Genomic DNA, 17,690 nt, shown 5'->3' on the forward strand with positions numbered 1-17,690 from the left:
CTCAGACACTTACTAACTGTGTGACCCTGGGCAAGTCACTTCATCTGTTTGCCTTATTTTCCTCATCTGTAAAATGAGCTGGAGAAGGAAATAGCAAACCACCCCAGTATCTTTGCCAAGAAAATCCCAAATGGGGGCAGCTAGGTGGCACAGTGGATAGAGCACCAGCCCTGAAGTCAAGAGGACCTGAGTTCATATCTGGCCTCAGATATTTGACACTGCCTAGCAAGTCATTTGACTCCAATTGCCTCAGCAAAAAATTAAAGGGGAAAAAAAAAAAAAGAAAATCCCAAATGGGACATGAACAGTGGGTCACAGCAGAACAACAAAACGATGACAATGTAATCACCAACATCCTTCTGCATCTGAATCTCTGGTTATTGTTCTTGTTATTTCTTTAAAACTTGAAGTTCCAAGGTTTCATTTCTGTAGGTACTCCTTCCAAAGATCATAATCCTTCTATGCTCTAGAAGACAAGTTGAATGAACTGCTTTGACCAAAGAAATCCATCATCTAACGTGTCAGCCCTTTGGTGATAAACCATCATATGTAGGTGGACTCTTTCTGGGATGACATATATAAATCATTTTCCAGCCATATTTGAGCTTTTCTGCCTTTGTGAAACCTAGCAAAGCTTGTATTCTCTGACATGGCCTTTGAGAAGCTGAGGTTACTCAGCCTTGATGAAACATTGAAATAAGACAACTCCTGACTATGAACCACTACATAGAATTCCCAATTCCTTTATTTTTGTCCACCTACATTTTTGATTTCCTTCACAGGCTAATTGTACACTGTTTCAAAGTCCGATTCTTTTTGTACAGCAAAATAACTGTTTGGACATGTATACATATATTGTATTTAACTTATATTTTACTTAACATATTTAACACATATTGGTCAACCTGCCATCTGGGGGAAGGGGTTGGGGGGGAAGGAGGGGAAAAGTTTGAACAAAAGGTTTTGCAATCGTCATTGCTGAAAAATTACCTATGCATAAAATTTTTGTAAAAATAAATTAATTAATTTAAAAAAAAGAAATAAGACAACTCTTCTTAGCATGACTGAATTCATTATCTATAAAAAGACAGGTTAGGGTTAGTTGTTGTTATTATCATTGCTGTTCATATATTATTTAAATACCATATAAGCAGCTCTTAACCTCAAGTGGAAGGATAGAGACTAGGATTTCCTGCAAGGGCTTCCACTGTTGGCAGTTTTCAAGGCTGAGTTTATTCCCTTAACTTTACCCATCTATTTTCTATTTCCTTATCCTGACTGTTCCTGGTATGTTGCATTCTACTGCTAACCAAGTCTCATTTCTGACACCTTTTATCTTTTGTATGTGTTCAGAGATAAATTTATATAGTGCTATTGGGTCATCCTTTCTTGGAATCTTTTGTTGATTGTGTGCAAGAATTTAATTTCTCAGTACTCCCTATCCCTTCTGAGTTAATTGCCCTTTTAGAGGCTTTAGATATTAATTGTCCTTTTAGAGGCTTTAGATATAGAATCAGATTGGTGAAGTCTTCTGCATGTTCTTTATATAGTCCTCATGAAATGTACTCTTCCTTGTCAAGAATATGTTTATTTGATATCTTAAGACAAGTTACAGAAAAAAAAATATATTTTTTAAGTTGTTTGCTTTACAATCTTTCTCTTCTAAAGACATGAACTTCAAATTAAGAAATTAAAATCATGTGTCTCCCAAGCCCTTCATTTTCTTTCCCCAAAATCTCATCTTATAGGAATCACCCTTCCACATATAATCTGTTGCCAAGATCTGTTAACTTTGCTTTTGTAATATGTTGAAAATGCCCTCTTCACTTCTCTGACACTGCCATACTTTTGTTGCAGGCCCTTATTCTCTCATGCTTGTACTATTGCAGTAACCTACTAGTGAATCTGCCTGCCTCAACTGTCTTTCCACTCCAGTTCATTCTCCATTTAGCAACCAAGATGATTTTCCTAAAGTAAAGGACTGGCCATGTTATTCTGCTTCTTGGTAAACTTCAGTGGCACCTTATCAATTCCAAAATCAAATACAAAATGCTTTATTTGGCATTCAAAGCCTTTCATAACCTAGCTTCCCTTCTACCTTTTCAGTCTTATACATTACTCCCTCTTTTTGATCCAGAGATACTAATCTTCTAGCTGTTTCACAAACAAAACATTCCATTTCCTGCCTCTGGGACTTTTTTCTAGTGTTCCCCATACCTTGTCCTTCCTCAATTCTGCCTACTGACTCCCCTGGCTTTCTTTAAGTTCCAATTAAAAAGATGAGTCTTTTACAGGAAGCCTTTTCTTTTTTTCTTTTAATATTACTTTATTTCCCCAAATACATGCAAAGATAGTTTTCCACATTCACCTTTGCAAAGCCTTGTGTTGCATATTTTTTTCTCCCGCTCTTCCTTCCTCCCCTTTCCCCAAGACAGCAATCAATCTGATACAGGTTAAGCATGTGCAATTCTTTTAAACATATTTCCATGTTTGCCATGTTGCACAAGATCATGCTGATGCAGAGTTTGGCACCAAAATGATGTGAATGATATAGACAGCAGATGATGGTAGGCACCAAAAGCTGGAGTTTGGTCATGTGAAGAATTCTCTTTGGCAAAAGATAGATTTATTTAAGGAAGAGGTTACAGACAAAATGAAGGGATACAATAATTATGGGAATGGTAAATATGAAATAGAGTGGGAGTTCCTCAATGGAACTCACAATTACCCAATAGAAAGGGAGTACTCTATGAGGTTGGGGTATGTCCTTAGTTGACAAGCTAAATCCTAAAAGGGACATTTATTCATAAAACATTAAGGGTTTTCTTCAGTGTATAAGACACTTTATTTCCTAGATTTTGAATAAGAAATAAACATTAATAAGACACAGTGCCTATTCCCAAGAAGTTGATGATCTAATAAGAGCTGGAAGATATGCAAATATCTACTGTAATATAGCATAGAATATATGATGTATTATATTGTACATGTCTCTCCTGTTAGAATTGAAGCTTCTTGAGAATCACGATTGTTTCCTTCTTTTTATTTCTGTCCCAATTGTCTGGTACAGTGCTTGGCATATTGTACGTACTTAACATTCATCCATCAGTTGATAAAAAATATAGATAAGTCAGAAGGGCAAGAAAATACCTTTTCCCAAAGATAATGAAAATTTCTTAAAAGTATGGCATCATTAGTAAATGAACTGGGTCTTAAAGGATGAGGATTTCAACATACAGAGATTGGGGAAAGGAGAAATGTGTTCTGGACTTGGATGAGCAAGGGCCCGAAGAGGAGTATCCTATAAATCCCTGTCCTGGTGGTAGTTAAAACAATAGATAGCAAGTGTCTTCCTTTGTCTAGATTCAGAATAAGCCCTTTTGGGTCTGAGTGAGAAAATGTTGCAAATTTCTTAGATTTTTTTTTTTTTTTTTTTTTTTTTTTTTTGTTTGTTTGTTTTTCCTGAGGCTGGGGTGAAGTGACTTGCCCAGGGTCACACAGCTAGGAAGTGTTAAGTGTCTGAGATCAGATTTGAACTCGGGTCCTCCTGAATTCAAGGCTGGTGCTCTATCCACTGCGCCACCTAGCTGCCCCCTCTTAGATTAACTATAATTACTCTTCCCTTTTTCTAGTATTACTAGGGATTAGTTTGCTGCTACAATACCATCTAGCTGTCACTTAGGATTCAAGGAGGATCATGTTTTGCTCCCAGTACAATTGGACCTATTTCCTACATCGCTGTTTACATTTATAGCCATAGCTTCTAGCCAAACTTTGAGCCAAAGCTACCTCTAACTGGATATGTGTAACATAATTAAGGCAGAGAAGCTGTCCCTAAATAGGTAAGTTTTGTGATTAATCAGTTCTTAGAGCCCTAAAACCAGCTGACTGAATCTATTTATTGGCAGGCTAGAGATCAGCAAATCTATAAGTTTCAAATGAACTGAAATCAAGGGTCCTCTGCCTTCCCCATCAGATCCCTAGTTGTATTCATTATATAATATGACTCTTCCATAACTATAGAATCTTAAATATCAAGATCAATTCTCCCTATCCTTCATATTGAACCTGATAGTTGGCAAAGCCAGATGATGATAGTGTTCAGATTTGACCTAGAGAGAGGAAATTATTTGTTCAAGGTCATAAATGTATTTCCTGGCACAATCCAGGTCCTGCCTGTAAACCAAATATTATTCCCACCAAATCAGTATTGAACCTCCAATCTTCTAACCTGGTGTAGATACAGAAAGGTGATTCATGATTCTTTTCTAGATTGAATGCATATTGATTGTTTTATGTTATTGGGTTTGTGCTACACTTTCATAGACCTTTAAAAGTTTATTAATTTAGTGTTTCAAGGTCTCTTGGATCAAGAGTATGTTGTTTAATCTCAGTGATATCCATATCTGTTCTTGGGATCCTATAGAACATTAAATTGATCTATGCTATCTTCTAGCACCTATATTAGAAACAATTGCTTGCAAATTGGAGAAAAGGCAAAAGAAAGAGTTGGAATCCTTGGGAGTATGTGAAAAGTCAGTTCATGTGAATCTATGCCATGTCAATGCCCTTATTGCATTGTCCTTGTAGTTCATTGGCTTTGTGAAGTACTACTGCTGTTTTTATCCCACTTTCAGAGAATTCTAAAACATTCCAAGATTTTCTAGCTGGCAGCAGGGGGAGAAAGCAGATATGATGACCTAGAAAGACAAGCTTACTTATATAGCATAATGTGAAGATTAGTGCTTTTACTCTTGACAGAAAACTATACCTTAGCATTGTACATGCCCAGGTCATGTCAACAGCATTTATTAAGTACCTACTATTTGCCAGATACTCCATTAAGCACAGGGGATACAAAGAGAAGACAGTTTCTATTCTCAAGTCACGGGCTGGAGATAATAGGTAATCAACTATGTATAAACAAGTTTTATATAAGCTAAATCAAGGGGAAGGTATTAGCAATAAAGGGGAATCAGAAAAAAAGTTTTATGAAGGAGGTCATATTTTAGTTGAGACTTTAAAGAATCCATGAAAGCCTTAAAACTGATGGCTGAAGAAAAGAGCTGTTCATACTGCTAAAAGGACTTACTTTTAGTCAAAACTAAAATGGAGGCATAGATATACATCTTTAGGTACTGTGGAATCTTGTCATTGTTTATACTGACCATAAGAATTTAGAGCATTATTAGGCTTCCCAGTATTCAGTTAATACCAGACCTCTGGACATTATTTTTTTCCACTGGGTTCAATTTCACTTTCATCCACATTCCTAGGCACCAGAATCCTCAGGCAGATGCATTGTCATGAAAACTCATTTGCACAGATGGATCAACCAGTCAATCAGCAGGTCCTTCTGTGCATTATAAACTTTGCAGACATTATAACTCAGTTAAATCTATTAGAGTGTTTAGGTGAGGTGTAGAACTAATATTGTGATCTAGTTTTGTGACCCTAAATCTGAGATGGGGAACCTTTTTTCTGCCGAGGGCCAATTGGATATCTATAACATCATTTGCAGGTCATACAAAATTATCTGTTTTTAAAACTCAAGCATTGAGAGGTTGTTGTACCTAGCTTTCAGCTCATCAGATGGCCGGCAGTTGCCTTAGCAAATTATTTGGGGGGAGCCTTTTATGGCCCTTGGGCTGGATGTTTCCCATCCCTGCCCTAAGTGATCATAGCACCAATTCCTGAGAGGTCACTTTCAGATGGGCTTCTAGTTAATATCTTTGTATTCCTCATTGAGAAGTTTGATGAGAATATACTTCATCTGCTGGGACTGTCCAGTGATGGACTGGGGAAACCTGTTTGAGGCCTTGGGCATGGCTACCCTAGATTTTTTGAGCCTGTGATTACAACTTGATCTGACAGCATGTCCTGTCATGTGAAGTATCATATCAGTTCAGGCTAAGAGAGCATCCAGCAAAGTTTATCAAAGTCTTTCTCAAGCTTTCCTCTGAGTATCATTGCTAGATTGATTTATTTTGTCACCAATCTATCTCTCTACCAGGATTATTTTGTTGGTTTAGTGGTAGAAAACTTCTAACAGTGGTAACTTTTGAACTTTTGCTAGACTTACCAGTATTCAAAGCCAACTCTTGTCTTTGAAGGAAAATTTCTAACTCTTTGGTTTTCCTTCACACATCATCTTTGATTGGGACTTTTAGGTTAGTTCACATTTCTAAATTATTATTCACAGCTCTCCAAAATAGATTTAGTTTTTTTGTGCCATATCATATGGGCCTTTTGTATACACAAATTGAATAGAATTCTTGGTGTTCTAAATGGCTGCCCTGTTATATAATTGTTTTATTACAATAATGATCCATTTCACCAAACACATTTTCTTATGTACTTTGCTTTTTACCCTCACCCTCATTTTTGTCCTGTACTCATCTCATGTACCATAGTTCTCATAGGAAATGATTGCCTGGGAATTTATGACCAAAGAAGAATTAGAGAACAGTATGAAAGGCAAAATAGACAACTTTGATTACATTAAATTAAAAAGTTTTTGCACAAACAAAACCAAGAGAAAAAGATTAAAAGGGAAATACAAAGCTGGGGAAAAATTCTTTACAGCTAGTATTTCTGATAAAAGTCTCATTTCTAAAATATATAAAGAACTGTGTCAACCTTTCCCAGTAAGATCAGGAGTGAAACAAGGTTGCCCACTATCACCATTACTATTCAATATTGTATTAGAAATGCTAGTCTTGGCAATAAGAATCAAGAAAGAGATTAAAGGAATAAGAGTAGGTAATGAAGAAATCAAACTGTCACTCTTTGCAGATGATATGATGGTACACTTAGAAAACCCCACAGATTCTAATAAAAAGTTATTAGAAATAATTCATAACTTTAGCAAAGTTGCTGGATACAAAATAAATCCACATAAATCCTCAGCATTTTTATACATCACCAACAAAATGCAGTAGCAAGAGATACAAAGAGAAATTCCATTCCAAACAAATGTTGAGAGTATAAAATATTTGGGAATCCATCTACCAAAGAAAAGTCAGGAATTATATGGGCAAAATTATGAAACACTTGCCTCAAAAATAAAGTCAGATTTAAATAATTGGAAAGACATCCAGTGCTCGTGGATAGGCTGAGCAAATATAATAAAGATGACAATATTCCCCAAACTGATCTATTTATTTAGTGCTATACCAATCAGACTCCCAAGAAACTATTTTAGTGACCTAGAAAAAATAACAACAAAGTTCATATGGAAGAATAAAAGATCGAGAATTTCAAGGGAATTAATGAAAAAAAAGTCAGATGAAGGTGGTCTAGGTGTACCTGATCTAAAGCTATATCATATAGCAGCAGTCACCAAATCCATTTGGTATTGGCTAAGAAATAGACCAGTCGATCAGTGGAACAGATTAGGTACAAAGGACAAAAAAGGGTACAACTATAGCAATCTAGGGTTTGATAAACCCAAAGATACCAACATTAGGGATAAAAATTCATTATTTGAAAAAAACCTGCAAATTAGTATGCCAGAAATTAGATATGGACCCACACTTAACACCATATACTAAGATAAGATCAAAATGGGTCCATGATTTAGGCATAAAGAATGAGATCATAAATAGATTAGAGGAACAGAGGATAGTCTACCTCTCAGACCTGTGGAGGAGGAAGGAATTTATAACTAGAGAAGAACTAGATATCATTATTGATCACAAAATAGAAGATTTTGATTACATCAAACTAAAAAGTTTCTGTACAAACAATACTAATTCAAAGAAGATTAGAAGGGAAGTAACAAATTGGGAAAATATTTTTAAAGTTAAAGGTTCTGATAAAGGTCTCATTTCCAAAATATATAGAGAACTGACTCTAATTTATAAGAAATCAAACCATTCTCCAATTGATAAATGGTCAAAGGATATGAACAGACAATTCTCAGATAATGAAATTGAAACTATCCACTCATATGAAAGAGTGTTCCAAATCACTACTGATCAGAGAAATGCAAATTAAGACAACTCTGAGATACCACTACACACCTGTCAGATTGGCTAAGATGACAGGAACAAATAATGATGAATGTTGGAGGGGATGTGGGAAAACTGGGACACTGATACATTGTTGGTGGAGTTGTGAAAGAATCCTGCCATTCTGAAGGGCAATCTGGAACTATGCCCAAAAAGTTATCAAACTGTGCATACCCTTTGATCCAGCAGTGCTACTACTGGGCTTATATCCCAAGGAAATACTAAAGAAGGGAAAGGGGCCTGTATGTGCTAAAATGTTTGTAGCAGCTCTTTTCGTAGTGGCTAGAAACTGGAAGATGAATGGATGTCCATCAATTGGAGAATGGTTGGGTAAATTATGGTATGTGAAGGCTATGGAATATTATTGCTCTGTAAGAAATGACCAGGAGGATGAATTCAGAAAGGCTTGGAGAAACTTGTATGAACTGATGCTGAGTGAAATGAACAAAACCAGAAGATCACTATACACTTCAACAACAATACTGTATAAGGACGTATTCTGATGGAAGTGGATATCTTCAACATAAAGAAGATCCAACTCACTTCCAGCTGATCAATGATGGACAGAAACAATTACACCCAGAGAAGGAACACTGGGAATTGAATGTAAAATATTAACACTACTGTCTATCTACCCAGGTTACTTATACCTTCAGAATCCAATACTTAACGTGCAACAAGAAAATTGGATTTACACACATATATTGTATCTAGGTTATACTGTAACACATGTAAAATATATGGGATTGCCTGTCATCTAGGGGAGGGAGTAAAGGGAGGGAGAGGAAAATCTGGAAAAATGAATACAAGGGATAATGTTATAAAAAAATTACTCATGCATATATACTGTCAAAAATGTATAATTATAAAATTAATAAAAAAAAAAAAACTGTGTCAGGTTTATAAGAATACTAGTCATTCCCCGATTCTTAAATGGTCAAATGATAGACCGTTTTCAGATGACAAAATTAATGTCCTTTATAGTTATAAGAAAAAAAAATGCTCTAAGTCACTGTTGATTAGAGAATTGCAAATTAAAACAACTCTGAGGTACCACCTCACACCTCTCTGATTGGCTAAGATGAAAGGAATAAATCATGATAAGTATTGGAGGGGATGTGGGAAAATGCATTGTTGGTGGAGTTGTGAAATGATCCAACTATTCTGGAGAGCAATCGGAAACTCTGCCCAAAGGGCTATAAAACTGCATTTACCCTTTGACCCAGCAGTGCCATTACTGGGTCTGTATTCCAAGGAAATTATAAAGGATTTATGCAGTATGCATAATGTGCAAAAATGTGGCAGCCCTTTTTGTAGTAGCCAAGAATTGGAAAAGGAGTGCATGCCCATCAATTGGGGAATGGATGACCAAGCTGTGGTACGTGAAGGAATGGAATATTATTGTTCTATAAAAAATGATGAACAAGCTGATTACAGAAAGACTTGGAAAGATTTGCATGAACTAATGCTGAGCAAAACAAGTAGAACCAAGAGTACGTAGTACATAATAACAGCAAGAATGTGTGATGATCAAGTATGAAAGACTTGATTCTTAGCAGTTCAGTGATACAAAGCAATCTCAATAGACTTTGGATAGAAAATGCCATGTACATCCTGAAAAAAATCTAAGGAGACTGAATATAAATCAACACATGCTATGTTCACTTCTTTTTTCTGTTTTTTTTTTTTTTTTTTAATCTCTTCCATGGTTTTGTTCTGATTTTTCTCTCCCAACATGATTGATTCATAAAGCAATGTGTATTAAAAATAAAAAACTTTAAAAAAAGGAAATGATTATCCAGGGGAGGGAAAGACTGCCTAGATTGATTTGCAGCATTTTCTACAAGTAACCAAAGTAATACACAGACGGTGACCTCTCACTTACCTGAATAGCTTTTGGACATAGCAGATCTGTCTGGAATCCTCCTGTGGCTTCTGTAACTACAGACCCTCCCAAAAACTGGTGGAAAAGACAGTTAAGTTCTTTTCCTAATAGTCAGTTTCATAGCCTGCTACTTTTAATACTGATCTTACTTCAATATCAACTCTATTTACTTCTGGTCTTTGATATGATGGCGATGTTTAGACTCTAAATTTCTTTTCTCATGATCACAAATTTCATATAGGCAAGAATAATATGCTGCTCAGGACATCCTTGATTTAGAAACTATTGGGCCACTTTTAGTTTGTAGTGGATTGTTATGAGCACAGACTCAAGGAGAATACATAAGATCCATTACATAATGTAAATACTTTTGAATTGGCAAAACTCTTCCACTAATGCCATTCTACTAAGTCACAGCCTTGCAAACATAAGATCATAAAATTCAGAGCTAAAAAGGACTTTAGAGGTCGTGTAGTCTATCCTTTTCATTTTGCCAATAAGGAAATTGAAGTTTGGGGAGACTTAATGACTTGCCCAAAAGATTTGAACTTGTATTATCCGACCCAAGTCCAGTCTTCTTCTGCTATACCGTTATGTTCTATAGAGAGAGGTAATATTCAAATCCATCAGCTTCCTCTCCACTTACTAGTGTTTTATTTTTTCCAATTACATGTAAGGAGTTTTCAACATTTACTTTTATAAGATTTTTATTTTTATTTTTTCCTTCCTCCCTCCATCACAAGATGGCAAGCAATCTGATATAGGTTATACATATGCAATCACATTAAACATATTTTCACGTTAGTCACATTGTGAATGAAAAATCAGAACAAAAGGGAAAAACCATGAAAAAGAAAAAAACAACAAAAGTGAAAATAGCATACTTCGATTGACATTCAGACTCCATAGATCTTTCTCTGGAAATGGATAGCATTTTCTATCATTTATCTTTTGGAATTGCCTTAGATATATTTTTTACTTGCTGAGAAGAGCAGTGTGTCAAAGTTGATCATTGCCTAATGGTGCAGTTACTGTGTACAGTATTTTTCTGGTTCTGCTCACTTCACTCAGCATCAGTTCATATAAATCTTCCTAGCAAACATATAATCTTAATGATACATAATAAGTGGATGGGGAGGAATATATTTCATGATTACATATACATACATATATATGTACACATACATATACATACACAGTACATATAGATGCCATAAAAGGCCAAAGTTTGGGGCAGAGAAATTGAAGCCAACTCACTGACACATTCTGTCTCTATCATTTAGCCAATATGCATCTGTTTTACACTTACTGTAAACAAGAGTTTGTATTTGATCCTAGAGTTAATAGGAAGCCATTGGAGTTTATTGAACAGAGAAGTAACATGGTTAGAAATTTAACTACTTTAGGAATATCTCTTTGACAGCTATGTAGAAAATGCATAGTAGAGGAGAGAAACTTGAAGCAGAAATGTCAATTAGGAAGCTATTGCTACAGTGTAAGTGAGAGGGGTTGAGAGACTGAATTAGGATGATGGCCTTGTGAATAGAGATAAAGGAATTGAAATGAGAGATGTTGAGATAGTATAATTTTATATCCTGCCTTCTGTTCTGTTACTGAAATTCTCCACTTCCTACAGCTCACACTTGTCCAGGATTTTGGTATTTCAAGGTTCACAGTTCATCTTGGCCTTTGGTTTATGTTCTTTTGGGTTTCAATTTGAACATTGCTGTTTTTACCCCAGGAGGGATTGTTCTTTGACAACCTCTCTCAACTTCCTCTTCCCCTAAATAAATCACTGGTACTTGTTCATGAACATTCCATCCCCACCTAAGGGATATGATGCATTTAAATGTTATTTCTTTGCATCTTGAGCTTTCATTTGTAACATGATGTCAGTATGGATTTATTCCTCTATAGTATGCCAACTGATTGGTTACTGGACAGAAATTGTACCTTGGGAGCACTAATAATTAATACTAGAATTTTTATCTCCTATCATCTACTATTCTACAACTACTTGGTTTGAAATTTTGTAATATCTTTACATCATTTAAATAGTAACTAACACCTAATTATGTGCAATGTATTTTGATTTAGCAAGACATAATTAATTGTTTAACTTTGAGGTTCTTAATGCTCTATAATAATAGTTTGCACCCAGCTATTCCCTTTTATCCTTAGATATCAAAGCATTTTGAAAATGTTAATGAGTCCTCATAACATCCAAAGGTAGGTAGTGAGATATCATTATCGTGGGAGAAAAAATGTGTATCAGTACCTGGTTTAGAGCTTTGGAAGGGGAGAATGCCCTGAAAAGAATGTTGGATTTGGATTTAGAGAATCTGAGTTTGAATCACTGCTCTGTCATTTACTGTAAGCAAATTACTTAACTTCTATGTTGGTTTCCTCTTCAGCAAAATGAAGTGTCTGAACAAGATAATCTGTAAAACTCTTTTGAGGTTTAAATCTAGTATGATCCTGTGAGGCAGAAGCAGCAGGATGGTTTGGAATTATACTTTCTCATTGACTTCTCTGTTTTCAAATAAATAATAGTTACATTTTCATTAAATGATATCTCATCCCTGCCGAGATAAACCCAGGAACTGTATGAACACTGTTACAAAATTTTTTACACAAATAAAGTCAGATCTAAACGATTGGAAAAGTATCAGTTGTTCATGGATAGGCTAAGCCAATATAATAAAAATGACAATTCTGTCTAAATTGATTAACTTATTCAGTGCCATTCCAATCAAACTACTAAAAAATTTGTTTTGTTAGCGTTAGAAAAAATAACAACAAAATTCATTTGGAAAAACACAAGTTCAAGAATATCAAGGGAATTAATAAAAAATTCAAAAGAAGGTGACTTAGCAGTACCATATCTCAAACTGTTTTATAAAGCAGTAATTATCAAAATTATCTGGTACTAAGAAAGAATGATAAATCAGTGGAATAGCTTAGATATACAAGATACAGTAGTAAATGACTATAGTAATCTAGTTTGATAAACCCAAACACCCTAGCTTCTAGGATAAGAACTCACTATTTGATAAAAGCTGCTGGGAAAAGTGGAAAAACAATATGGCAGAAACTAAGTATAGATCAATATCTTGCACTGTATATTAAGATAAAATCCAAATAGATACATGATTTAGACATGAAGGGTGATACCATAAGCAAATTAGAGAGTCATGAATGGTTTATTTGTCAGATCTATGGAGGAGGAAGACATTTGTGACCAAACAAGAGATAGAGAATATTATGGAATTTTAAATAGATAATGTTATTAAATGGATTATCATATTAGATTAAAAAGTTTTACCAAAACAATGCAACCAAGATTAGAAGGAAAGCAGAAATCTGGGAAACGTGTTTCTGAAAAAGACTTTATTTCTCCAATATATAGAAAACAAATTTATAAGAGTACAATCCATTCCCCAATTGATAAATGGTTAGAGGATATGAACAGTGAACAGATAGTTTTCAGAAGAAGATGTCAAGTCATATGAAGAAATGCTCTAAATCACTATTGATTTGAGAAATATAAATCAAAATAACTGTAGACAGTAACAGCAAGATTATGTGATAATCAATTATGAAGCTTTTCTTTGTAATGTGGTGATTCAGAACAGTTCCAATAGAGTGTTAGAAAATGTCATTTGCATCCAGAAAGAGAACTATGGAGACTAAATGTGGATTGAAGCATTCACCTTTTGTCTTGTTTTGTTTGCTATTTCTTTCTTGCGGTTTTTTCCTTTTGGGTCTGATTTTTCTTGCACAACATGGCACAAAATCTTATAGAAATGAATGTTGAAAACCATTGGAAAAATAAAATACTATTGAAAGAAAAAAAAATAAGTCAGAGGTACCACTTCACACCTATCAGACTGGCTAATATGACAAAAAAGGAAAATGATAAATGTTGAAGAAGATGTGAGAAAATTGCGACATTTATGCATAGTTGGTGGAGTTGTGAACTGATCTAAACATGCTGGAGCAGAGTTTGGAACTAAACCCAAAGGGCAATATTCCCTGTATAACCTTGATCACTAATAATTACTAGATCTTTATTCCAAAGAGGTAACAAAAAGAGGAAAAAGATTTACATGTACAAAAACATTTATAGCAAAACTTTTTGTGGTTGCAAAGAATTGGAAATGAATGAGATGTTCATCAGTGGTTAAACAAATTGTGGTATATGGACTTGATGGAATACTATTGTCCAAAAAGAAAAATGAGAAGGCAGATTTCAGAAAAACTTGGAAAGGCTGATACAAAGTGAAGTCAGCAAAACCAGGAGAATATTGTACAAAATATCAATTGTTCAGAGACCAGTTATAAGTGACTTAGTTCTCAGCAATCCAATTATACAAGACAATTGCAAAGGATTCATGAAGGAAATTGCTATCTACATCCAGAGGAAGATTGATGGTATCTGAAGACGGATTGAAGCATACTATTTTCACTTCCTTTATTTTTTTTTATGGTTCTTTTCTTTTGGTCTCTCTTTTCTTTCACAACATGACAAATATGGAAATGTTTTACCTGATTGCTCATACATAACCAATTTCAAATTGCTTACTGCATTAGGGAAGGAATTCTCAAAATTTTAAAAATGAATGTAATGAGTTGAAATATGATATGCTAGAGGGCAAAGATTCTAGAATTACAACCAAAAATAACCTATCCAGAAAAATTGTACAAAATTAAGGATTTTCAAGAAATCCTTGAAAAGATTGAAAAGAGCAGAGTTGAATAGAAAACCTGACTTTCAAATATCAGATTCTAGAGAAGCATAAAAAAGTAAGCAGGAAAGGGAAATCATAAAGATCTTAATAAAGTTAAACTATTTACATTCTTGTAAGGGAAGATGATACTTGTAATTCATAAGAACTTAAGAGTATATATAGATAGAGGGCACAGATGTTAATTGAATGTTAAGGAATGCTATCTTAAAAAATAAAATTAAGGAGTGAAAGAGGAATGTATTGGGAGAAAGGAAAAGGGAGAGGTAGAATGAGATAAATTATCATACATAAAAGAGGCAAAAAAAGCTTTTACAGTGGAGAGGAAGTAGGGGGAATTAATGGGGAGTAAATAAAGCTTACTCTCATCTGAATTGGCTAAAAGAGGGAATAACATACATGCTCAATTGAGTATAGAAATCTGTCTTACCCTAAGGATAATAGGGGAATTAGGGATGGGGGAGGGGAGTTGATAGAAGAGAGGACAGATTGGGGAAGGGGGTAATCAGAAGCAAAACACTTGAAAAGGGATAGGGTAAAAGGAAAGGTTGGGATAAACGAGGGATAGATATAGTTGCAAGAGTAATTGTGAAAAGGGAAAAGGATCCATCCCCATGTGCAAAAATGTTTGTAGCAACTCTTTGTGGTAGAAAAAAATTGAAAATTGAAGGGATGCGCAACAATTGAGGAATAGCTGACTAAATTGTGGTATATGAATGTAATGGAATACTATTGTGCTACAAGAAAGATTTACATGAACTGATGCTGAGTGAAGTGAGCAGAACCACAACATTGTATAAAATAACAAGATTGTGTGATGATCAATATGATGGACTTAGCTCTTCTCAGCAATACAATAATCCAAGAGAATTCAATAGGTTTGTGATAGAAAGTGCCATCCACATCCAGAGAAAGAACCAGGAAAACTGAATGCTAATTGAAGCATGTTATTTTCATCTTTTTTTTAAATTTTGGTTTGCTTTTTCTTTCTCATGGTTTTCCCCTTTTGTTTTTATTCCTTTTTTTGCAACATGACAAACATGAAAAATGATGGTATATGTGTAATTTATATCACATTGTCATCTTAGGGAATGAGGGAAAAATTTGCTACTCAAAATCTTAGAAAAATGAATGTTGAAACTACATGTAATTGGAAAAAATACTATTAAGTGGAAAAAAAGAATGTTAAAAATTGTTATTACGTGTATTTGGGGGGGAAACAATGGAAAGAAAAAAGAAAGAATGGCCCTACTGCCTTCCCATGGCATTGACATGGCAGCTGTCAGGAGCCGCCAAATTGTGGGGATGAAACCAATGCCTGGAGAGCCAATAAAAAGAATAAAAAGAAGGAAGGGCAGCTGCTTATGAGTAAGCTGCTCATGAGTGAGGAGGCTCAGCTTCAGGGAGATTACTTTTGTTAACATTCAACACATTATACTTGGAGCATATGGAATATATTTGCTAGCCTCTTCAAGAGCCTCTTTAGCAAAAAAGAAATGTGAATTCTAATGGTTGGTCTGGATGCTGCAGAAAAGACAACTGTTTTGTACAAACTGAAGCTGGGTAAAATACTACTATTCCCTCTATAGGTTTCATTGTAGAAACTGTAGAATAAAAAAAATAACTTCACAATGTGGGATGTAGGTGTCCAGGACTAGGTCTGACCTGTATGGCACCATTACTTCCAGAACATACAAGGGCTGATTTTTGTGGTTGATAGTAATGACTGAGAATGAGCGAATGAAATTCAAGAACTGATGAGAATGTTGGCAGAGGATAAGCTAAGAGATGTCATTAATGTTTTGTTAAAATTAATGTTTACAAACAAACAGCTTCTTCCCAATGCCATGAATGAAATCACAGATGAACTTGGATTACATTCTCTTTGTCACAAGAAATTGATGTATCCAAGCCACCTATACCAGTAGTGGGGATAGGTTCTATGAAGAACTGGACTGGTTGTCCGGTCAGTTCCAAAACTAGAAATGAAACAACAAAAGTTCTTCCTCCTTTTTTTCTCTCCCTCTTATTTCCTCCTATTCACTCTTTTCTTTATTCTCACATGGCAGACTATGCTACTTTCTGGTATTGGGTGCTAGAAACTGCTTTTTCATATTCCTCTTTAGAGTATGTATTGTGCCATGCTGTAAATGTGGCAAACAGAGGCCTGAAAATGGGTTTCTTATTTAATGTAATTTTTCCAATGAGGAATTCCTATGCAATATTACTCAGCTTTTTATTATAAAAAAAATCAACTTACCATTTAGTACAGGGAAGGGATTTTAAAGACATTGATACTTGGGTTGCTGGGAGTTAACGTGCAATAGTAGAGTACCATGCTACTCCTACTGGTGTGTGAGATCTATGCTGAGATTCATTTTGGTGGTTGGTTTTTAACCTAAACTCATTGTATTTTTTTAAAATAGTAAAACAACAACAACAACAACAAAAAACAAAAAAAAAAACCTCAACCAAACAAAAAAAAAAAAGACAAGTCAAACACTTGAATATTCAGAAACAGAATTATTATTATTATTTTTTTACTTATTTACTTATTTGTTTATTATTATTTACTCTAAGTTTGGAGCAAAATTAGAATATATTTAACATCCAAATATGTTCAGAATTTTGGGGTAGTAGTAGTTTTGTAGTAACAACTTGAACAGCAAAGCATTGTAATTGTAGTTTTTCTTTTGAAATGAGAAATTATGATAAAAATCAAAAAGTGATCAATTTTGCATGGCAAAAATAGAGATATATGGCTCTTTATATATTTCTTAGAGTTTGTGCTTACTTATTGGGGAAAAAAAGCTTTGAGGTTGTGGTTTAGAAGAGATTGCACATTAAGAGCATTAGATCTTCAGTTATATATCATTTATAACTAGACTTCTCCCTCTGTAGTTCAGGTCAGGCTGTGATTAGTTCTCTTTGACACCTGAATAACTCTTAGGAAAGACATAATGTTGGCTGGTTATAAACATTAAGAAGAGCTTTCTGAAGTATTTGGATTATAGAAAAGCAGTCTTTTAATTTTGGTCAAGTATG

The 17,690-nt window shown here is 34.7% G+C and overlaps 2 protein-coding genes and 1 pseudogene across 2 annotated transcripts in view; all 3 read left to right on the forward strand.

The window, feature by feature from the left end:
- The window catches only part of LOC141552234 (ADP-ribosylation factor 2 pseudogene), a 59,345-nt pseudogene extending 42,240 nt beyond the window's left edge, over window positions 1-17,105 (forward strand).
- The window catches only part of LOC141550417 (small integral membrane protein 10-like protein 3), a 177,845-nt gene that overhangs the window by 121,578 nt on the left and 38,577 nt on the right, over window positions 1-17,690 (forward strand). The window lies entirely within an intron of this gene.
- The window catches only part of CYTH3 (cytohesin 3), a 135,118-nt gene that overhangs the window by 43,021 nt on the left and 74,407 nt on the right, over window positions 1-17,690 (forward strand). The gene's annotated exons all lie outside the window — the stretch shown is intronic.

The sequence above is a fragment of the Sminthopsis crassicaudata genome, chromosome 1 (assembly GCF_048593235.1).
Source record: "Sminthopsis crassicaudata isolate SCR6 chromosome 1, ASM4859323v1, whole genome shotgun sequence".
Lineage (NCBI taxonomy): Eukaryota > Metazoa > Chordata > Mammalia > Dasyuromorphia > Dasyuridae > Sminthopsis > Sminthopsis crassicaudata.